Source organism: Leptonychotes weddellii, chromosome 11 (assembly GCF_054177405.1).
Source record: "Leptonychotes weddellii isolate Sample4059 chromosome 11, ASM5417740v2, whole genome shotgun sequence".
In the NCBI taxonomy this organism is placed as follows: domain Eukaryota; kingdom Metazoa; phylum Chordata; class Mammalia; order Carnivora; family Phocidae; genus Leptonychotes; species Leptonychotes weddellii.
The window spans coordinates 31,107,113-31,131,168 of record NC_138379.1 but is presented as its reverse complement, the minus strand read 5'-3'; the positions used below and the strand labels follow the sequence as shown (position 1 = coordinate 31,131,168).

Below are 24,056 nucleotides of genomic sequence, written 5' to 3'. Positions count from 1 at the left end.
TGTGATTAATTAAAGATTTGGGTATGAAATCCTCTTGGATTTAAGGTGGGCGCTAAACCCAATGACTGTTGTGTGTAAGAGGAGAAGAGGACACAGAGACATGCACAGGGAAGAAGGCCCTATGGAGATGAAGGTTCAAAGGGCAAGTTCTGAAGCCAGCTGGTCAGGGTTCAAATCCTGGCCTACCTCTTTCTAGATGTTGGGGCTTGAGCAAGTTACCTAATCTATTCAAGCCTTTATTTTCTCATTTGTAGAATATACATAGAATATGAAGAAAGACAGCAAAACAGATACATTCCTATTTCATATGGCCACTAAGTATGCCAATATTCCAACAGAGATTTTCTTAATGGTACCAGGGAAACTCTCACCAATGAAGCTGTCTGAAATTTATGACTTTATAAAATTTTTTTAAAAACACTTCCATTTTGGGCACCTGGGTGGCTCAGTTGGTTAAGTGACTGCCTTCGGCTCAGGTCATGATCCTGGAGTCCCGGGATCGAGTCCCGCATCGGGCTCCCTGCTCGGCGGGGTGCCTGCTTCTCCCTCTGACCCTCCCCCCTCTCATGTACTCTCTCTCATTCTCGCTCTCTCAAATGAATAAATAAATCTTTAAAAAAAAAAACAAAAAAAAAAACACTTCCATTTTGGGGGCACCTGGCCAGCTCAGTTGGTAAAGCATGTGACTCTTGATCTTGGGGTTGTAAGTTTAAGCCCCATGTTGGGTGTAGAGATTACTTAAAAATAAAATCTTTTTTTAAAAAAAAGCACTTCCATTTTGTGATAAAAATTGGAAAAATAAAGAAGTAACATAGTATCAAATAGATCTGATAGATACTGATATATAGATATATCTCCTTTTCATTCAATATTTTTTTTCTTCACTCTGGCTATGAGTAAGGTACTTACTGATGAGTATAAATTATGTTTGGTACATACATTCCAAGTGCTCATAAACCTAGGAATGTAAAAACAAGAGAATAATTATACTTAGTTTTCAAAATCGATTAGATACATAGTATTTATTTTACTTGTGTTCCACCTTATTGAATTACCTACCATCTGTGATTTAAGCATATGGGCTATCAGTAGTATCTCCAAATAGCCCCTGATCCTCCCATCCCCATTGCAAACCTGCCATTGGTGAATCTCATGTTTTCCAAGTCCTTTTATGGATTCATTTAATAAGCAGATATTCTAGATAGATTCTGCTATTAGAAGAATACCTGAAAACATGTAGCTGTATTCAACAACTAACAACCACAACTGGGTCTAGTAAATGAAGCTATTGGAACAACTGACAATATAAAGAAAGAAGCACCTAAGTACAGCTCAGAAAATGAAAGCAGAGGGCTGGGACACTAGCAAAGGACTAATCGGAGGTACTCATCAGGGAGGTATGTTAGAGCTGCCTCTTGAAAGAAGTGTTTGCCTAATGGACAAGGTGGAATGAAGTCTGGAGGCATGGGGAAGCCAGTGAACGCCACTCGCAAGGCAAATGCACAGGCAGAACACTTAAAGACAAAATACTGTGTTAGAGAACTTGTCTTCAGTTAAATACATTGCATGTTCCCAACCTAATAGAAGTCACAGTGTTGAAAAGAAATGGTGCTGGGGAGATGGTGAGGCTTTCATTAAGAAGCAACCTGCTTGTAAATGGGACCCAAAGAGTACACATGGAGGCTCATGTATCATGTGTCTAAAGTTTTAGAAGTTCTAAATTAAGCTAACTGTTAAATAAAATATATATCTTCCTACATTCCATATATACCTTCATATTGGCCTGGCAGATCAGGCTATTATCTAGAAATGTTGGCCTTACTGGGTTTCAACAGAATGGCCCAACAACAAAAGAGCTGGTCCACAGTTGACTTTTTTTTCCCCCCACACGTGATTCCACCTTGTGCCAAAAGGGGCCCGTTGTTCATGCATGTGGACACTCCAGCCCACAGCTCTGCCACAATCCTGCAAACAGCAATTTCTTAAACATTCACTGGGACTAGAGATACACCTAGTGGTGACATGGTTCACTCTTAGGAGAAAGGAACTTGGAAGAGACCATTACAAGCCCTGGAAGAAAGTTCAGTTTCATTTGGTCAACAAATTAGATGAACCTAGGAATCCTGAGAGTAATCTCGAGGGTGTCAGATTGTCTCCTCCCTTTGGCCACACAGTCTCCTCTTCCCTGGAGGGTAAAGGTATTGGACCTTCTAAAGTGTGGAAACTGGAGCCTTATATGCTACTTTTAGGGTCCTGCAGACTAAAGAAAGCTACCGAAGACTTTTAAACAGTGGATGTTCTGTATGTGGCTTTGCTTTTTACCTAGCTATAAATTAGGGGAAGAGATGGATAGGAATTCTTTTCCTTTCAAGGAGAAGCAATATTGCATTTTGTCAAACCTCTTCAAAAGGCCTCATTTACTAAAGTGTCTCCTGATAGATAGATTTAGAATGGGCAAACTATTAAAATGTATCCATGACCATTTTCCTATGTAATGTTCCATTTATTTCAAGTACCCCAAACAGTGCTTCCAAGCTGTGGATTTAATCCTTCTAGTGAGACACCCTAACAGTGAGAGTAATAGATGTACTTCAAAAGAGATTTGCATATTTCTATATTAAGCTTCATACTACTGCTCCTGACATTTTCTGTTGACTTTGACATAAAAGAGGCAGAGGGAAGAAGAGAGTCAGACTGTTTAACGAACATAACCTGGAAGTGTTAAACTTCCAAGCTAGGCAGCTTGGTTTAAAATAGCATCACCCAATTGCTCCTCATCCATCCCCTAAGGAAGCAGGCTGAGACTGGGCACCCATCCCCAAGCAATTCATCTTTGAAAACCATTCACCCACATGGTGACCAATATACAAAATAAATATAAGAATAGTGGTGAATGAAAGAATCATTTCAATATAATACAGCAAAATTTTAAACACATTGTACCTATTATCTCTGTGCCTAAGGATTGAAAATAAATCTCATTTAAAAAAGTACACATTACAAGCTAATGCTTTCAACTTCTCTTTAACATTGATCTTCCAGCAAGGAATGATTTGAACCTGAATTGATCTCTGAAATACAAGTAAACAAAACAAAACAAACAAATTGTCTCTGTGGATGCCAGTGGTTTTCCTGTCACTCCATCTCTAGAAATGTAGATGTTGAGTTTGCTGGGTATACATGGTACGTGATGGAAAGAGTTCTAGAGATGGCCTGACTCAAGTTCCGGTATCCTCATTTATATAACATGGACACTGAGAAAACTTACACTTCGGACATGATGGAATTTGACCCTTCCACAGGCATGGGAACTCTGGATTTTAATAAGTTCTTTGGGGTATATGTGGACCCAGAACTCACCCAAGCTGCGGATCCTAAGAGGTCTAGCTGAAAAGCAGAGTTCTGGGGTCCATTTTCTCCAAGACACTGGTGATTAACGACTTGGGTTGTCATTGAGCCTTGGAAAAGGTGATGGAAGCCATGAACCCCAGAATCAGAAAAGCACGAGTATCCATATACCCTCAAACTTTTGCAAGTAATTTCAGGGAGGTCCTGTCCTTCTCAGGACTTACTCATGGGACCACTTAGGTGTCCTGGCCTCTTTATTCCTTCAATTATGATAATCTGCCTATGTTAGGCATTAATAAGTATAGATAGGATAAATCTTTTTCTTTTTTTTTTTTTGAGAAGTGAATTAGGGAGAGGATATGGTCATAATTATAAAAAAAAGAAAAAACCCTCCTTTCTTGTTTCCATCAAAAAATGAAGTCTCTTGAAGAAAGGAGTCCTTAGCCATCCTAGAATTTCAATTTAATTAGGAGTCACTGTGTTGGGGCACCAGGATGGCTCAGTCGGTTAAGCGTCTGCCTTCAGCTGGAGTCATGGTCCCAGGGTCCTGGGATTGAGCCCTGCATCAGGCTCTGTGCTCAGTGGGGAGTCTGCTTCTCCTTCTCCCTCTGCCCCTCCCCCAACTCCTGTTCTTTCTCACTCGCTCTGCTCTCTCTCTCAAATTAGAAAAAAAAAATCCTTTAAAAAAAAAAAAGAGTCATTGCATTTCCATGAGGTGCCCTTCCTTTAGACATGGCTATGAGGGTAAGCACGCAGTGCCCTGTAGCCAGGGGTTATTTTTCTTAATCTCTCTGTATCTCAATTTATCTATAAAATACAGAGAATAATGATGTGTGCTTATAAGGTTATTATGAATACTGAATAAAATTAGACTTGTCATACATTTAGCAAAGTATCTGACACAGTAAGCAGTAAATGTTAGCCATAATTTTTAATTTTTATAAGAAGAAAATTTATACGCAAAAGTGGTTTTGTGTGTGTGTCTGGGTTTTTTTACACAATGTGTATTTAAAAGAAAGTGACCATCAGAAAAGCAAATATGTAATGTTCTGTGTTGACATTTGCATTTGGACTTGTAAGTACATTTTTAATAGGGTACTTTAGTAATAGGTACAGATCTCTTTTCTTTGAGGCTGGGCAGGTCACAGGGAGTGGAGTGAGGGAGAAGATCAATGTAGTAATAAATATTTAATGCACATTGATGTAGTAAATGCTCTTATGAGCAATCCTAATTTGGAAGTTGTCATTCTCAAAGAAAAGTTTTGGGATGTTTAATAAGACAAACACAGGTTCTTTCCTTTTAAGAGAGAACACATTTTCAATTCCAGATTTCACAGGTTTAAATTTGATGAATGGTAGAAGAAAATGAATCTTGCCAGTGAAGTCACGGACGATGCAATGAGATTTGAATGCTAGAATCTCAGAGTGTTTGTAACAAAGCTTCTATTGGCATTAACTCTGCTATTTCTTTTCCACAAATCTACTTCTATTGTCTTGTTTTCCATTTTAAAATTATAATTTGAGGGAAGATTGTCACTACATATTTGAATAGCTAACTATTATTCCTGTTTCAGTGTGATTGCACTGAATATGCAAATCCCTATCATCCAGCCCTGCGTTTGTGAACAGCTTGAAAATGGACATAACGGGGTTAAGGCAGCACCTCGATTTTATTTTGCAATCCCACTACTAGGCATCCAGGGAACGATGTTTACTATTTTTTGAACTTCATTGGTATTTAGGTCTCACAGGGAACGTGCAGTTACTTTCTTCTTCAGGATGTTCTTTTTTTTTTTTTTTTTTAAGTTATGTTAGTCACCATACATTACATCATTAGTTTTTGGTGTAGTGTTCCATGATTCATTGTTTGCCTATAACACCCAGTGCTCCATTCAATACGTGCCCTCCTTAATACCCATCACCAGGCTAACCCATTCCCCCCCTCCCCTCCCCTCTAGAACCCTCAGTTTGTTTCTCAGAGTCCATAGTCTCTCATGGTTTGTCTCCCCCTCCGATTTCTTCTTCAGGATGTTCTAAGGGATTGAGGCTACAAATCCCACCCACCAGAAAGGAACAATAACTTTCACAGCCAATATATCCAGGTGTATTTATTGCAGGGATGCTTGGCTTTCTATTTCTTTCTACTGCTTCTGTAAATCAGTGTCTTTTCTATCTTCTTTCAAGGAAAGGAAATCATTCTCTTTGTGATTCTACTTGGCCTGAAGATGAAATTTTAACAAACTCTATTTCACATATGACGGTAGCATGCAAGACTATTTCTTCATAAATACCGGTGATGTCCACACAGCCTTTTTTCTTGGTGGCTCCTGAGTAGCTACTTGAAATGGTACTTGGCACTTTCGATTCCTACTTTCATGCTTTTTCTCACATTGTTTTTCATAGTTCTAATGATTTTTCACCTGCCTTTGTTTACATAAACTCTATTTGTGGTTCAAAATTTTATTAAAGCCTCATTTTCCCTACCAAGCTTTCTTTGACCACCCAATGTGAATTGATAGTCCTCCCCTCTCAACAGTATTGACCGTTTGTGACATTTATTTAACATTTATAAATGGCTGCCCACACAAAATCACATTTGGCTATTATATATGCAGGTGTACAAGGTAGATTTGCCAATGAGAATATCAGTTCCTCCAAGACAGAAATTATATTACTTTTTGCATAAACCTTAGGAACTAGTAGTGCTCCATCATCTAAACTGCAGAACCCAGAAATACAGTAAATGAAACTTTAGCTGTAGAGCTTTCTTGCCAGAACCCCTTCCAAGTCTCCATGTGTTCTCTCCCAGATATACAGGAGATAGTGATGCTCCAGTTACAGGCTAGAATCATGGAGGGTTGCCCTAATCAGGGTCATTCTTTGCCCTGGTGTTGATCCTGTGGCTATGGGTAAAATTTATGGGTTGGCTGCCCTTCAAATACCCTTTGTTTTCTTCCAACTCCCAGTGACTTCCTGCCCTTGGTAGAGCTAATCAAACTTCTGAATCCTATCTTTGAGCCCAAGGAGTAAGCTAGACAATGATAATGCTCTGCTCCTTGCTTGGAACCCATAAAATCACCAGATTCATGGCCATTTTCTCTGCCTTCCTCCATTCCAGGACTCACGGTGCAGAGAGGACCTATCTGAGCTGAATGGGGTCCATGTTGGAATTCCTCTAGGACTTTGTTCCTAGCAAAGAAGAACCTCCTGAGTAAGAAACTACAGAGAAAATGACGTAGGCAGGATATCGATAAAGAGTTAGAGACTAATTTCTAAACTATTATAAATAAATTTCAATCATATATGCTGGAAGAAAGACTGAATTATCTTTCTGTTCTTTCAATGAAAAATGATTCTGTGAAGTTATTCTTTGTTGAAGTAATTGAAGAGTACTTAGCCAAAAATGGTAAGAAAAAGAGATTATGGAGGTATCACTTAGCATATGAATAATAACAATGGGCTTACATTATTTTTGGCTTTTGTGAGATTTATAATATTTGTCATCTTTTAATTAAATGTAGTATATTGTGATTTCTTTTAAATTCTGTACAAGTACTAAAGCACTCATTCTTGTACCTGGTTTTTATTTAAGGTGGTTTTCTTTTTCTGAGAAGACTTCTCCATTTGTAAAAGCTTCAGATGCCCCAAAACCTTTTTCCATCTCAGCCAGACTTGTGTATCCAACTGCTTCTGATGCGCTTCCATGCATGTTCCCGTGACGCTTCACAACGAAAAGGAATGTGCCTGCTTCTGTGAGCCCCAGGCCTTTGCGTCCTCCTGAGTTCTCTCTCTCCAAATGTGACCAGTTCTACCCACTTGGGCCTCAAAATTCAGGTCAGAAATCATCTCTGACCACACCTCTCGGCTCAGTTACTTCCCCTGCCTTGAGTTTCCATAGTGTCTGGTGCTTTGCTCTATCAGAGGACCCACCTCACTGAACTTTCACCTACTGTTTGTCCATTTTCCTCATTAGTTTCTTACATCCTTGAGCATAGGGACTCCTATCACTCATTTTTCCTCATAGCCTCATTCAGCACAGGGCCTGACTTAGAGTGGTCACTGACATAATACTCTTAAAAAGACGCATGAATTTCTTCCTGACTCACCCACAGAATTTCACTTTTCATTTCACTGATTCATTTTCTTAATAAGCAAGTAGTGGGTTCAAGACTACATGGCAGGGTCATGCTGGGGATGGATGCACAATGAGGTTTAAGATGCAGAACTTGGGTTTTTTAAAAAGATTTTATTTATTTATTTGACAGAGAGAGAGAGAGAGCGCACAAGCAGGGGGAGCAGGAGAAGGAGAAACTGAGCGGGGAACCCAATGCGGGGCTCCATCCCAGGATCCTGAGATCATGACCTGAGCCGAAGGCAGACACTTAACCGACTGAGCCACCCAGAGGTCCCGATGCAGAAGTTGGTTTAAGTTGCCTTTAAAATTTATTAAGCACTTTCTCTGCACTGGGCACAAAAGCCCTATCAGGTAAATATTATTATTATTGCTATTACTATTACTATGATGATGATGATGATGATGTCTTCTAGTAGATTAGGAAACCAAGGCATTTGGAAGTTAGTGTTGCATAGGCAGTAAGTAGCAAAGAGGGTTTGAACTCAGGCAGGCTGGCATCGCTCGGGGGGCCCCTCTGAGCAAGCTCACTCTCTACTAACTGTCGGCGTCTGATACACACGTGCCTTAGAGATAATCCTGGTCTTCCACAGCTCTCTATAAACTAGCCAAGTTGCCACTTAATCAAAGCTGTTACTAAAAGTAAAAGAGGGATATTTAAACAATTAAAAGTTGGTATTAAACTAAAGGAAGACATCTCATATAAATGATCTTTATCATTATGTTGTGAGCCATGCCTTGTTTATAAAATCACACCGTGATCAAAGCGATGCCTGTGATATAGTAGAACAAAAATGTCTGTGTCTTCCCTTCCTGTAGTTTCATGTTCAAGCCTTCCACTATCTTTCTGATTTTTTTAAAGATATTTAATAAGCATTTCTGCAACACTTATCATGCACTAGATATTGTTCCAACATTTGTGAGGGATGTAAGGGGGAAAGGCAACAATGTTCCTGCCCTCAAAAAAGTGTAGGCATGGAAACTACAAAGAAAGGGTAACTGAATCTCAGGGAACAAAGATGAGAGATACACAGGATGAGGCTCACTGGGAGGCTAGGACCATATGGAAAGGGATGTTAAAATTTTCTCAAGAGAAAGGGAAAGCTGTTATCAATGGGATTTCAGCAAAGCCACAAAAGGATCATATGAAATTCTTAAGAGCATCACCCTCACTATGAAAATGATTTAGGGAGACCAGAGACTGACTGAGCAGAAAAGAATCCTGAGACAAATTTAGAGATAACAGATTTGAATTAGTGACAGCCAACCTGGACAGGAGTGGATCAATTCAAGAAATATTTTGCAGGAACACTCAACAATACTTGGTCAACCAATGACCAAGTACATAAAGTAGATGATGTTGCCAAGGATGGCTCCAAGGTTATTCCATGGTGGTCCTTATTTTATAATTCCATATTATTTCTTTTTTTCTGTGTGGATGCTCTTTCTTCAAATGAACTGGGAACTCCTTAGGATGATAGGCTACAGCACAGACTTATGTACATTCCCTAAATGAGTAAATGCTTGGGGAAAAACAAAACAAAACAAACAAAACTGATTGAGAGACTGGTGTGGTTGTTCAGGGACCAGGTACCCTCTGTGCTATAAGTTAATTATTTCAATCTCATTAAAAAATCCCAAGTCTTAATTACTCACATCCATGGTGATAAGAGTGACTAACAAACCTCTGAAGAATCACACATCTTCATTATACTCAATTTAACTCCTCTTCTGGAATTGTTAACAAGCTGAAAATGAGTAAGTAGAATGTAATTTTTTTTTTCCTTTAGTAGTGACACGAGTGCAAAAACAATGGGCTGTTATTGAGAGCAGGAAGAAAAGAGAAGTCTGGTTTATTTACTAAAAGGACAATCACCTGCAGATTTCTTCAATTCTAAAACTATATGATAAATGAATGTATTGAAATACCTAAGTTATTTTTTAAACTGAGATGCCTTGATAGTTTGCTATTTAAAATATATATATGAAAAAATGAAAAAAAAATATGTGTGAGTGTGTGTATGTATGTATATATATATTTAAAACTATTAATTCAGTCTTTAAATTATTGACACCCTGACCTTGAAAGAAGCTGTTAAAATGAAAATGAGGAGTGGGGTTAGGGGAGAGAGAGAAAGAGAATTGGAGAAAGAGGTGTTATAGAATAATTGTAAATATGAGGAACCAATGGATTAGAAATGCAGATATAGTAACTACTTGATGAGGAAATCACAAAAGTTCATTTCAAAAAGAAATAGAAACACTTAATTTCACTGGGATTTTAAAAAACACAAACACACAGAAACAGAGTTGAGTGAAGAATCAAAACAGTTCCTGGTTCCTTTAAGGCAGGAGGTAGATTGAGTTGAACAGAGGGGAGTATGTGTATTGTAAATCCTGACTATTATTTTTTCTTGTTTGCAATGCAATGCATGACCTATTAAGCTTTGATTGCTGATACTTTCACTTCAAAGAGCTTCTACTCAAATGATGGCTTAAATAAACACAATGCCAGCCACAGGACTAGATGAAGAGCCATCCCTCTCCCCCACCCCTCCTTTGTTTTAGAGATGTTGGTTGATTTCCATAACCGACCATTTGGGCCACTTATTTTTTTCCTCTCCTTTCATTTTAAAGGTATGCTCTTTTGTTTAAAACTCACTGATTAAGAGTGAGTCCATGAAACCCCAGCCTCGCACCCTTAAGCCCTATAAAAGCAGAACCCTAGTCCTTCTGCCCACTCCTCTCTCTGCAGACACACCCAGGAGCCACCTCACTGTGTGGTCCTCGGTGTGCCATGTGCTTTCCAAAGCTTGGGAGTAATACCCCCCACACACATTTTTTTCCCAAAGTTTCCTGATGGCTATTGCTGAGGGCATCTTGCAATCAGTCATAAGTACTACAAGGGCCAGCCCAGCCACAACACTACTGATAACACAACACCAGTTATCAGTAGGCTGAGACTGGCCCACAACAGTGTGGGTTGTATGTAGTTCGGTCATCAACATGTAGAGATGCTTGATCTTACCTTCAGAAAGAACAGAAATCCACCCACGTTACTGCTTGATTTCTGACCTTTCGATCATTCCTCAAACGGAATAGTAACTATTCTGCTTTGGCTATTGATCATACAAAGATAAATGAAATACAGCCTCTCTCCTGAAGTAGTAAATACCCAGGGGATGACAGGCATATAAACAGATGATTATGATATAATATGATAATGTTGACTTCTGTGCAGGATTGGCATAAATCCAGCCCCATCTGTTGCCCACAGCAGACATCACCATCCTTGCTAGGTACTTCATTCCTGAAAAGTCTGGACATGACTTCACAGTCCTTCACAACACCATACTCCAGACACCTTCTACCAATTATTTCGTGCTGGCATGTGCATTAAAGTCTATTTGCCATTGATGTCAGGTTCTTATTATAGGTGTTTTGAAGAGTGTTGAGGAAACACGGGGCTTCTAAAATGATTGAGGCTAGCAATTCTGTAGCAAAATATTTTCACTATTGATTCTCCTGTTTTTTAAGTTATTAGTTGAATAAGTAAATAGAGCGAATTCTTAGATACAATAGCATAAATGCCAACCCCATGAGTCTCGTCCTTTGTAAATAGAGGATGTCTGTTTGTTAATGAAGGATTTCTGCTAAGCAAGTTGAGACACAGATGACTGATGATACGATACTTACTCTATTTACTGAATTCTCTGTTACGTTACACTTAACTTCTTAGTCCCTGAGACTGAATTTTTTCTCTGCCAGAAACTACACTGCTTTTGGCAAATGAACATTTAGCGTTTAGCATCCACTCCGTTTGGCATTTCTGAGTGCTTATTATACTTTTGGATTTTCCTCACAATCATCCTTAACTGTAAAGCATCCAGAAATGATTTTCGCGGATACATGAAGGTAAAGTAAATGCAGTACTGAGCCAGGGAGGAGAGCAGCTCCTGACTCTCTGTTGCCATCTGCTGTGTGGTCCGGGAAGGAGAGGGAGTGTGTGTGTGGTGATGCGGGCAGGGCCCAGGCCACAAGTCATGCTTAGAGACGTTCCCAGAGAGACAAGGAAGGCTCCAGCCTGTGAGTATGTTGTCTTCCTTACTCACATTTGTTATCTCATTGAAAATATAATGTTTGAGTTGAAAGGATCACTTGATGTATTCTACATTTCATGAGCTGACTACACATGACTGTGGGAAATGCTAAAAGTCTAAGAATTTGAAGAACAATTAATTTAGGGGGTCAGAGAGTTGAAAGGAAAGTGCCTGGGACATAGTAGATGCTCAATAAATTTTTCTTGACTGTATGAATAAAAATGTAATTGTAGCATGAACTCAAAGAGTTTGTTTTTGTGGAGGGCTGGAATCGAAATTGGCTCATCCGTCAGTAGGATATCAGTAGGAGCAAAGAAACTAATATTCTATATTAATTTTAGCAATACAGCATTTTGTAACTAAGAAAAACCTGTCTAGATCAGTTGTTCTCAAATGTTGTTTACAGACCAGATCAGAATCACATGGGGGGAGGGGGGCCCCATATTTACCAATCCATATTCCTGGATCACACTCCCTACACACTTGAATTTATTAGATCTTGTTAGATCTAAGTTGGGCCAAGTTATCTGAATTTCTTAAAATCCAATAGATTGTCCTAATTTGTTGCAAGATTGGGAATTTTTATTGTAACTAAATCTGCCAACCCATTCACCACTAGTATCCCAGCAAGGCCATTTGCCATTGCTGGCTGGTATGGCTCTTGTGACAGGGGACTCACTACTTAAAAAAAAATACATATAAGAAAGAAGGGAGGGAGGGAGGAAGGAAAGGGAGGAAGGAAGGAAGGAGGTAAAGAAGGAAGAAAGAAAAAAAAGAAAGATGGGGCACCTGGGTGGCTCAGTTGGTGAAGTGTCTGCCCTCGGCTCAGGTCATGATCCCAGGGTTCTGGGATCGAGTCCCATATCAGGCTCCCTGCTCAGCGGGAAGCCTTCTTCTCCCTCTCCCACTCCCCCTGCTTGTGTTCCCTCTCTCTCTGTGTCTCTCTCTGTCAAATAAATAAATAAAATCTAAAAAGAAAAAAAACTTAACTATGGATTAGGAATTCTGGATAGTCACTTTGCAAGAAAACTTATAGAGAGTAAGAACACTTAGGTGCTAGATCTAAAGTGTTATACAAAGCAAACACATTTGCAATGTCATTTTCAATAAGATTAAGTAGAATATAGAGCCAGCTATTCAAGAGGTGTTCCTGCAATTTCTTTTAAGCTTTCTTTAACACTCAAGCTCCAGGCTGAGACCTTTACATTTATCTCATTTATTTTTTCTAAACTTACCTCTCAGATACGTCTAATAATTTTACATGGCAAAGGAACTAAGTCTCAGAGAAATTAAATAGCTTTTCCAACATCATACAGTTAAGTAAATGGAAAAAGTAGGATTTAAAACCAGGCTTCTCTGACTAAATCATTCTTAAATTAACCATTATTTTATCCTGTTTTATCATAATAAATAATAATGCAAAAAACTAGCATTATGTATTAGCATGAAAATGTATTATGGCTCAAGTAAGAACTATAGGATGGCCTACAAATCTATACCTACTCAAGTACAAAAACTCAGCAATTGGATAATAACATTTTTAAAAGTTTTTGAATTTGAAAAGAATGATACTTAGGGTTATAAGAAATCAGTAATTTTCACAGGTCAAATTATTTTTTCATCTTATTTTTGCTATGAATCATGTCTTATTTAACTAATTTGGATGTTGTTAGGCAAGCAGTTTTCTTTCTGAAAGGTTATTGGGTACAACAGAGAACAGTAGCAAAATACTCTATTGTCTAAAAGCAAAGAACCACATTTCCTATGTTGATACTTATTTTCAGGGTGACATCAGAAAAATTACTTTAATTTTTATTTTTGTCAATATAAAATGAGAATTCTGTACTATTTTTTTAAAAGATTTATTTAGTTGAGAGAGAGTACAGGGGAGGGGGAGAGAGTCTCAAACTGACACTGCGTTGAATGCAGAGCCGGCTATGGGACCTGAGCCAAAACCAAGAGTTCGACACTTAACCAACTGCACCACCCAGGTGCCCCAAGAATTCTGTACTTCTTTAAGGAGAATTCCATCTCATCATATTATTTCATTTATATTTCTTAAAAATAATTACAACGTATACTTCCTGAAATTAATCCAGATCCCTGTTCTAATATTTTGATACATCAATATTCATGGATAAGATAGAAAAGTAGGGTGGAAGAAGTTTTAGTTCAATTCATGCCTACTTGTTGAAGTTGACAACTCAAAACTATGTGTCTAGATTTAGTGTACATTTTCTGTCATTTTAAAGTGCATAACCTAATGAACAAAGAGGTTTGAAGAGGATAATATATTTAGTAAATAAATACAATTGGGCAATTTGCTAATTCCCTTACAGTTGGGATTGTATTTCTTATGTTGGGCTTATACAAATAAATGAACCCTAGACACCTAGGTATTGTGATAAATAAAAAGAATTCAAGTAGATTATGCATTAGTCTTTATTTTTCTCTCTGCTTAGGGAAAAACAATTTTTTAGGACTTAAAGCAACTATTTTTTAAATGGCCATTTCCTTATGTGAAGTTCAATTAATTTTTGATGTTCACCTCCATGACACCAATATTTCAGATTTTGTTATTCCCCTCATCTGTTCACTCTTAAATTAGTTTGATTAACTGTCAGAGCGCATTTGAATCCAGAGAAAAACTTATCAAAATCCTTCAAAGCAAAATGGCTTTATCTTTGAAGTTACAGAGGTGATTATATTTCATTTTTAAAATTCAAGTGTTTTTTGTTTTAAGAAGGTGAAGGGAAAGGAGAAGAAAGCTCCACATTACTAAATCAGAATTTAAATGAATTGCTTAATTGAGAAAATATGATCTACTAAATTAGAATTTCATAAATCATGGAATAAACTACATTATAGTATAAAAGTTTTTTGAGATAAAAAATGAGCCATGGTAATCATTATAACTGTAGGTTAATAACACCAGTCCCTTGCCACAATAACAGCAATCATTGGACAAACACTGTTCTTTTCAAATCATGCTTGAAATCTGTGTATTGTCTATTAGGATGAAGGTCTAATTTTATTTTAGGATATCTAGAAAGAAGAAATGATCTATTTCAAGATCACATCCACTTAGATCACATCTATTAAATAAAACTGTCCTTTTTGAATATTGGGAACAAAATGGGTCCCTTTTTCCTTTCATTCACATATTGGTTTTACTACAAAAGTCTTTTTTAGAGAGTCAAAAATCATTTAAGTGCTTGGTTATTTTAATATGGTAGTAACTAAGTTGAAAATTTTAAACTGTGTATTTAATGGAACTTTATTCTCCTCTTTGAACACATGCTTTATCATATTGACTGGATAAGTGTTTGGAACTAATTGACAATAGGAAATTTGGGGGTGGGAAGAGAAAAGGAATGAGAATGTTAAAAACACAAATGTATATATTTGCAAGGCAGCCTGTAGAGAGGTAATGTGAGTTTAAGCAAAGTACTTTTGTCACACTAGGAGGAAAGAGTCAAGCATTGTATGTAAGGAGCTGATGCAGAATCTAGAATGTATTGTCTGGATTTGTGTTCTGCCATGAAGTCATCATGGTTGACCTTAAATTTTTTAAATCTGTCAAGTAGGAAGTAAGGTTGGGATTCACCTCTGGATGCTGGAATCTTTCTCAGTGAACAGGTCCGCTGACTATAGGGAAAACAGTTATTTCTATCTCTTGAAATTGCTCCTGCTTTTTGGATGCACAGTGATAAGATTCTCTAAGTGGAAGCTAATCAGGAAAAAAAAATTATTCTGCACTTCTCTTAACTCCTTTAATAGTTAAGATTCAGGAAAGAAAACAGAAATCACTCTAGAATGTCCAAGTAAGAAGAGATGTAACACAGGAATTGGAAGGGCTGGTAGAGTGATTAGAACAAACACCATTGGCCCTCAGTGTCAGTAATAGGATCCAGATGTTGCTAGTGTCAACCAGGTCATGAAAGTATGTTTCAGAGTGACTTGAAGCAGGCAGAAAGGTGAGATTCATGGGGAGGACCCAGAAGCTGGTGCAAAATGCCAGGTGTGATCAGATCTACTGGTGTCTGCCTTTGCTGCAGCAGGAAAGTTCCTACTTCCCAAATCTTGTGAGAATGCCTGAAATTGGTGGATTCTACACTAGAATCTTGCATCAAGGAATGCTGGAAAATGTGTTTCCTGGGTTTCTAGATATCCCTACGAGGGACAATCCTAAAGAGGTAGAAATGATCCAGAGTGTAGAAAATATGACATAGCTCCCTTCCTCAATATTAAAGACAAGGATTTTTTATGTACCTTTGTTACAAATTGGTGTCTCCTAGGATTCTTTCAATACTAAGTATTTACTGACTCAGGAACTAGATATGTTCAGGACACAATCACACCATGTGTTGAGTCCTATTCTATGAAAATGTTTCCCTGTGATACAAAGCAAGTTTAAATGGAGAAGTGATTTGAGAGCAAATAATTAAACAAGGAGAAACCATGAACTTTAAAGACTTGGGTGTAATAATTTACTAGGGCTGTCATAACAGTATCACAGATTGGGAGGCTTAGACAACAGAAATGGAAATTTATTTTCTCCCAGACTAGAATTTCCAGATCGAGGTGTCGCAGGATAAGTTCCCTCTGGAAACCCTAGGGAGAATCTGTTTCATGAGTCTCTCCTGGCTTCTGGTGGGTTGCTATGAAACTTTGGCATCCCTTGGCTTGTAGACACATCACCCCAATGTCTGCCTTCATGTTTCCATGGTATTCTCCCTGTATCTCTTCACGTTATCTTCTCTCTGTGCATGTTTCTTCTATCTCTGTGGCCGTATTTTCACTTTGTATAGGGACACCAGTCATACTAGATTAGGGGTGCACACTGCTCCAGTATGACGTCATCTTAACTAATTACTTCTGGCTGTTTCCAAATAAGATCACATTCTGTGGTGCTGAGGGTTAAGACTTTAGCATTTAGCATTATAGAGGGAACATAGTTCAACCCATAACTCTGGCTCTGAATTCCAGGTCCATTACTTACTAACATGCATAAAACACTTAGCACTCTGTAGCTTCAGTTTTCTCCTACATGGAAAAATAATGATTTATAATCCATTTCAAATGGTTGCATGAAAATACTTTTTTCAAATTAGAACATTTTTTCACATTGTCTGACAGAGCAGGTACCGACTAAATGTGGGGGCCTTTTTTTCTCTTAAAATGGCAATTCAACTGGACTTACATGAACTGGGCCATAAAGGGTAAATGTGCTGTCAATATCAAGGAAATTGAGGAAAGAGAGATATGGTTTCACCAAGCTGCTCTAGGTTTGCAATATGAGTTTAAATTAATGAGCAGTTGAATTTTTTCTTTGTCAGCTGAAGTCTTGGGACCTAAGAAAGAACCAGCTGCTGAGAAGTTTGGCAGATTCTCTTGTCTTACAAGTATGCCACTGTTCTTTAGGTCAGAATCCCAATTTTTAAGGTAGCATAAATATGAAAGGTGAAATTTAGTAACTGTAATACTAGCAGGAAAATCATTCTGTACATCAGAAAAAAATTGTAGAAATTGAAATTTTATGCTGTTTATTACATGGAAAAATGTTCATAAATTAAAATGTAAGAAAGTTGTGTTTAATATCTTCCAGGTTTTGTTCTCCCTTAAAGAAAAAACACTGATTAAAACATGGAAATGTTCATTTTTCCCTAAATAATGACTTTTTCTTAAAGTTAAATAATAAATATAGATTGAGAAGTGAAATTATATATTTTTGAGACTGCTTTTGAAAGGCCAGATGAGGGGCGCCTGGGTGGCTCAGTCATTAAACATCTGCCTTCAGCTCCCGTCATGATCCCAGGGTCCTGGGATCAAGCCCCGCATCGGGCTCCCCGCTCAGTGGGAAGCCTGCTTCTCCCTCTCCCACTCCCTCTGCTTGTGTTCCCTCTCTCGCTATGTCTCTCTCTGTCAAATAAATAAAATCTTCAAAAAAAAAAAAACACGCCAGATGATTCTTAAATAGTACTGAGTTTACTGAAATGCAGATAATAGCAGTTTTCCAAACTATGAAATTAGTATTGGCTGTAGAGAGAAAGAGGAATCTATTAGTCAAATTGTTCTTTAAAGCAAATTATGCATTTTAACAATATAAATTAATTATGTTAACACTTATGCAAATAAAAATATTGAATTTTTATAAGCAAAGATATCTACGAATAGAAAATATAGTTCAATGTAAGGATTAAGCCTTTAACCCTTCCTACTGGCATCTCAGACCAAAAAGAAAAAAAAAATCAATGAAGGATTTACAAATTAATTCTATAAAGAATGATAACAATGATAATAGTAATACATAATATTTATTGATTACTTACGATGTACTCAGCATTACCCTTAGCACTTACACGTGTTATTTCAAATAAAAACCTTTAAATTCTATCTTTGTGTAAACGTCTCACAAATTTCAACTCTTGGAAATGAGGTTTCTCACCTGCAAAATGAGGTGTTGATAGACTGCAATGTATCCAGTCCTCCTATTCTCTCTTGTTTCTCTTGACTCCAGGTAAATCTTTCATTCCCTTTACTGAGTTCTCCTTTTTTTTTTTTTTTAAGGGTTGTGGTGGTCAAGGGGCTCTAGTAGCTAAGTGGTTTGTTGTTTGATTTTATTTATATGGGGCTTTTGTTGTTTTTTTTTTGTCTTGGTTTGTTTTTTGTTTTGTTTTAAGATTTTATTAAGTAATCGGTACACCCAACATGGGGCTGGACCTCACAACCCCAAGATCAAGAGTCACATGCCCTGCCAACTGACCCAGCCAGGTGCCCCATTTATTGAGTTCTTATAATCTCTTTAAAATTCTATTTAGGGGCACCTGGGTGGCTCAGTCGTTAAGCATCTGCCTTCTGCTCAGGTCATGATCCCAGGGTGCTGGGATCAAGCCCCACATCAGGCTCCCTGCTTGGCGGGAAGCCTGCTTCTCCCTCTCCCACTCCCCCTGCTTGTGTTCCTGCTCTTGCTATCTCTCTCTCTGTGTCAAATAAACAAATAAAATCTTTAAAATAATAATAATAATAATAAAATAAAATAAAATTCTATTTAACACAGATCAATTATAGTACTTAAAACATGCTACTGTAATTCATCTCTTTGCACTGTGTTCTACTTCAATAGGCAGTATGCTGGTCAAAACCACAAAGTCCATCCCAGGAAAAACACTCCACATGTGTTTGTCATTGACTGCTCTGTGCGTGTCTCTCAGCTTCCGTGTAGGCTATTAATGCTCTGTTCCTCTACCCCATCATGATGGTCTGTTTTTCCCCCGATTTCATTAATACTAGAATAATTTGACCATGAAAGTAGGAGTTATCTTTTTTATTTTATTTTAAAAGATTTTATTTATTTATTTGACAGAGAGAGACACAGCAAGAGAGGGAACACAAGCAGGGGAAGTGGGAGAGGGAGAAGCAGGCTCCCCGCTGAGCAGGGAGCCCGATGTGGGGCTCGATCCCAGGACCCTGAGCCGAAGGCAGACGCTTAACGACTGAGCCACCCAGGTGCCCCGGAGTTATCTTTTTTAATCGGTAGTTCAATTCCATACCCATTTACAAAGAGCCTGCCATGTACAAAGCGCTGTCCTTGGTGCTGCTCATGACAGGAAATTCAGTGAGATAGAATTACATCCTTAACATTTTTTCTGTCTTTTCTTTGTATCTTAAAAAACTTAAATTCCAAGTAATAATTTCAGTTAATCAAGTGCATATGCACTTACCTCGTGCCAGGTTGGTGCTCTAACCCACGTTGTGATCATATAATGACATTGGAGATTGGCACCATTTTATAGATGAGTGAATGGAAATTTAAGTAACCCATTATGCCACCACTATTAAACACTAGAGCTATGTTGTTTGAGTCAAGAGCCGTCCTTTCAATCTACCCACAACATGGCTTTCCCAAAGTAAAGGAAGAATGTGTCAAATACCACAGTGGAGGTATATTCAATGGCTCTGCGAAAGAACAGAAATAGCAGACAAAAGTAAGGGAAAAAGGTCTTCAGCATTAGTTACATAATGCAAATTAAAACAAGAACATTTCTATATACTTAGGTATGTACGTTTGTATCAATGTGTATATTCATCCACTGTGTAAGTATGCATATGTTTGTATATAAGCATGCATGTACATATATACATTTCAATAGTGGATAAAAACACAGTTTCAGGAATCAGGTTAAGCTAGATTTAAGCTCTCCTTCCACCTTTAATAACTGTGTGACTTTGGCACTCTAGGAATAATAACAGAACCTAGTTTCTGGAATCATGCTGAGGATTAAATGAGATAATTCATATAAAGCACTTGGATTAGTCTTTGATAAGATTAAAAGCCCAGTAAATATTTGTGGAATAAATGAAACAATGAATGTTTTCTAGATGGTCCACTTTACTAGTATACTAAAGAAATTCTTTTTCTTTTTCGTTTCTCTGTATTTTCTAAATTTAATATCTCTTTCTTTTGTAATAAGAGAATAAAAGGTATATTTACATATCCGTACTTTTATATTTAAGTTAAAATTTAGTTCTAGCTCTCTGAATCAGGATACTATTTATGACCATGAAGTATTTCGGAAGGGCTTTAAATACGCACGAATCAGGGTAGGAAGATTCTTCCCTGTGGAGGGATGTTTGATTGAGTAAACAAAGTTATAGATGTGTGCAAGTTTGAGAAAGGATGATTCATGTAATGTAGCAACAGTACTTGTGATATCAGTGAGTGCTCAGGTTCTCACAGGAAGGTAGGCTGGGACCAGAATATCGAGACCATAGAATGTATGCTAAATAGTTTAAACTTACAGTCACGCAAATCGTCTAGAAACTTTAGGAAATCTCAGGCCCAAAGCAAACAGATAATGTCATAAGAAGATGTACAATGGGAGGATGGAATTCACAGAGAAAGAGGAACTTCTCCCTCGTAGATGCTGTGCCTCCCTTCATGTGCTCACTTCATCCTGCTTCTATTTCAGGTCTGGGTTGCTCTAAGTGGGCCACTCCTGTTCTGTGACTGATTTTTTTTCCCTTGTGCTGCACTTCATTTTCTTACTCTTGTTATTCACATTCAAGGCTTTCGGCAGTTGCTTTTCTGATTGATTTCATCACAGCTGAGAGCTGTTTTTCCCCCCTGAAGAAGCCCCTCTCTGTCATAGGAGGGGAAAATGAGTGTCTTCCCAGCAGAATGACATAAGGGCAATTGATGCCCTGGGAACAAATGCATAAACTCTGTCCAGTGTGTTCTCTTTCTCTACTTTAAAGTACTATTAGGAGAAGGACATTTTTAAAAAAATGGTCCAATACAGTGTTTGGAGTTTTTAACCATTTATTGAACATACTTAGTTTCACAGGTATTGCAGAGATTATCTTGGGATCAGAGGGAACTCAGCGTGATCAATCTCAACATCCCAATTTGAGAGTACTTAATTTACATGAATAGGTCAGAGAAATGGTAAGGTAATTTCAAATTATATCTTTCTTGAATATTGTAAGTCAGTGATATGCTCTTCAAACTTACCAGTGGCACAAACAATCCTAAGGCCCAGAGCAGATCCAGGTGGTAGAAAACTAAGGTTTATGGGACCTGGGATTATTTTTGCTGAAGAAGAAAAAATGGTTCTCAAAAAATGTTAACAGAAACTGGAGGTCATGAACCTTTTCTCTCTAGCGCTGTTTCTGACCATAAAATACAGTGGCAACTTTGGTGTGCTATGATTTATTTTCCACATGAGATATACTCAGGGAACAAAGATGAATGTGGCATAGACTCTGCCCTTGAAAACTCAAATTTAGAAAATTGTATATCAAGAGTTACATATAATAAGTATAAATTTTTGTCTTGGATATTTTTCTTTCGATATATTTGCAATTGGTTTCAGATGAAACATTTTAAGAACACCTCCAGTACTCTGGTTTTTTGGAAACTTCATATGTGCATTACTATTTGTTGCAGCCTGATTAAAAAAAAAAAAAGAAGTCATTCTTGATAAATCTGAACTGAAAATTCTCAGTGGTTTTATGGAGTTCCCAGAGGGAATGTCTATATTACTATGTTCATCAGAAAAGGCACAAATTCTCTATCTTTATATGCATACTTTACGGAGAAAGCACTTAAAGAAAACACTGATGTTTTCTCAATATCTACCCAGGCACTCTCAGGCACTGGAGTAGGAAATTTACAAGCATTGCATACTTAAACCTCACAACAAACCGTGGAGGTAGCTCTTATTATCCCTACTTTGTAAGTGATGAAGGAGAGGATGCCGCACATTGGATTGGTCCCTAGTGTGATTGCAGAATTAGTTATAATGAAGGACTGCTGCAAGGATCACTGAGCAAATATGGAAAGACTCTCCTTGTCCTTTGGCATGTAGGTTGTAATTTGGCACCAGTAGGAATGTATCATACCACTTTCATCTAGTAATTGCTGTGCTTCAATTGCCAAATATTGTTTTATACTAATTGAAACTCTTAACTCTATACCAAGAGTGTTCAAAATATTGAGGACAGGTGAAAACTTTGCCATGATCGTTGCTATAGATACTCATGAGTTGAGAGGTACATTTGATTTTTTGTAAAGCCTCATTCTTAGAAATCTGGCCTCCCCAAAAAGGAATTGGACTTCTGCAATGTTCCATGGTAACATATCACAGATTAGTGCCTGTGGTGATCAATCCTGGTCAACCACGGGGTTTGAACCCTGTATCCTTCTCATACCAGTGGAGGAGCTAGTGCTACTCGCAGCTCTGAATGCACATCTTATAGGATGGGGCTAAAGTCAGTGTTCTGACATGACACATTGCCAGTTTTTCCTGGAGGATCACAGTATCTGTAGACATTGACCATCCATAGATATTGTCATCCCTTTAGTAATCGTTAGTAGAAATACTTAAAATTCTAATATGAAAGACTTTCATCCCTGGCTGCCTCTTTAACCCAGTAACTCCAGGTCCACAAGCTTATTATTTAATGAAGACTGGAATTAAATGAATACCTACTATCTACCATTTATATGGGTATGAACCCTGAAATGTATATACCAACTTTTTGTGTATGTGTGGGGAGGAAGGGCAGAGTGGGAGGGAGAGGGAGAATCCCAAGCAGGCTTCACACCCAGCACAGAGCCTGATGCGGGGCTTGATCTCATAACCCTGAGATCATGACCCGAGCTGAAAATAAGAATTGGACGCTTAAATGACTGAGCCAGCTAGGTGCCCCTGCATGCCACCTTTTGCTAGATTATTTAATCTGGTGTTGTTCATAGTTTTTCTGAGACATCCAATCATGCATAAGTCCCAGTGAAATACTGTGTATGCTTATGAGGAGGCACTAAACATTTGTGTGTGAGTCTTCTTTCGTCAATACCTTTGTAGATTTTATGGTTTTTGGGGAGGTGACCTAACCTGCTTCCATTCTCTGTCACTTTGCTTCCACTCATCTGACCCCATCTTCATTTTGTTCCCTAATATTAGGGACTTAATATGAACTCTAATATTTTCAGCAAGGATTTTTCTCCAAAGATTGCTCTTTTGTGCTCACCTAGATATTAGCAGGACTTTAATCCAAAATAAGTGGCAGTCAGGGTACCCGGGTGGCTCAGTCGGTTAAGCGTCTGCCTTCGACTTAAGTCATGATCCCAGGGTTCTGGGATCGAGTCCCGCATCAGGCTCCCTGCTCAGCAGGAAGCCTGTCCCTCTACCTGCCGCTCCCCCTGCTTGTGCTGTCTTTCTCTCTCTTTCTCTGTCAAATAAATACATAAATCTTAAAAAAAAAAAAAGGTGGCAGCTATAAATTTAATAAGTCTTTTCCTACTCATATTATAAGCATGGGCATTTATTCATCACCTCTATGTGCATTCATTGTCCTCTTGCATGAATATAATTTTTATACCAAATATTTAGAGATTTTGATAATTTTTTTGTGAAATTAAATCCTTTATGCAGAGATACAGTCATTGAAGGAAGATGGGCCTTATCTCCATTAAAGATTACTATAATTCAAGCTTTGTAAATCAATGAATACCTTTTTAAAGCTAAACAAATTAAATTGTTTGCTTAAATGCAAAATCAATATAGCTGAAATGGAGGTCACATTTGCAATACACGAATAAATCATTTAAAACCACATGATAGGGGTGCCTGGGTGGCTCAGTCATTAAGCATCTGCCTTCGGCTCAGGTCATGGTCCCAGGGTCCTGGGATCGAGCCCCGCATCAGGGTCCCTGCTTGGTGGGAAGCCTGCTTCTCCCTCTCTCACTCCTCCTGCTTGTGTTCCCTCTCTCGCTGTGTCTCTGTCAAATAAACAAATAAAATCTTTAAAAAAAATAAAAATAAAACCACATGATAAAGAAAGAATAAATTACTTGCAGTCTATTTTAAAACAAGTAATGAAATAAGAAATTACATATCAAAAGAAGAAAGGACTTTTGACCTTTATTAGCAACTGAACTTTTTAAAATTTTTTTTTATTATGTTATGTTA

General features: G+C 37.9%; 1 long non-coding RNA gene across 1 annotated transcript in view; it reads left to right on the top strand.

Moving 5' to 3' along the window:
* LOC115940494 (uncharacterized) overlaps positions 1–24,056 on the top strand; it is a 401,485-nt gene that overhangs the window by 267,385 nt on the left and 110,044 nt on the right. Inside the window, exons 5-6 of the long non-coding RNA XR_014138636.1 lie at positions 6,467–7,182; positions 7,616–7,834. This is a non-coding gene — a long non-coding RNA (uncharacterized LOC115940494). The remainder of the gene's footprint in view (positions 1–6,466; positions 7,183–7,615; positions 7,835–24,056) is intronic.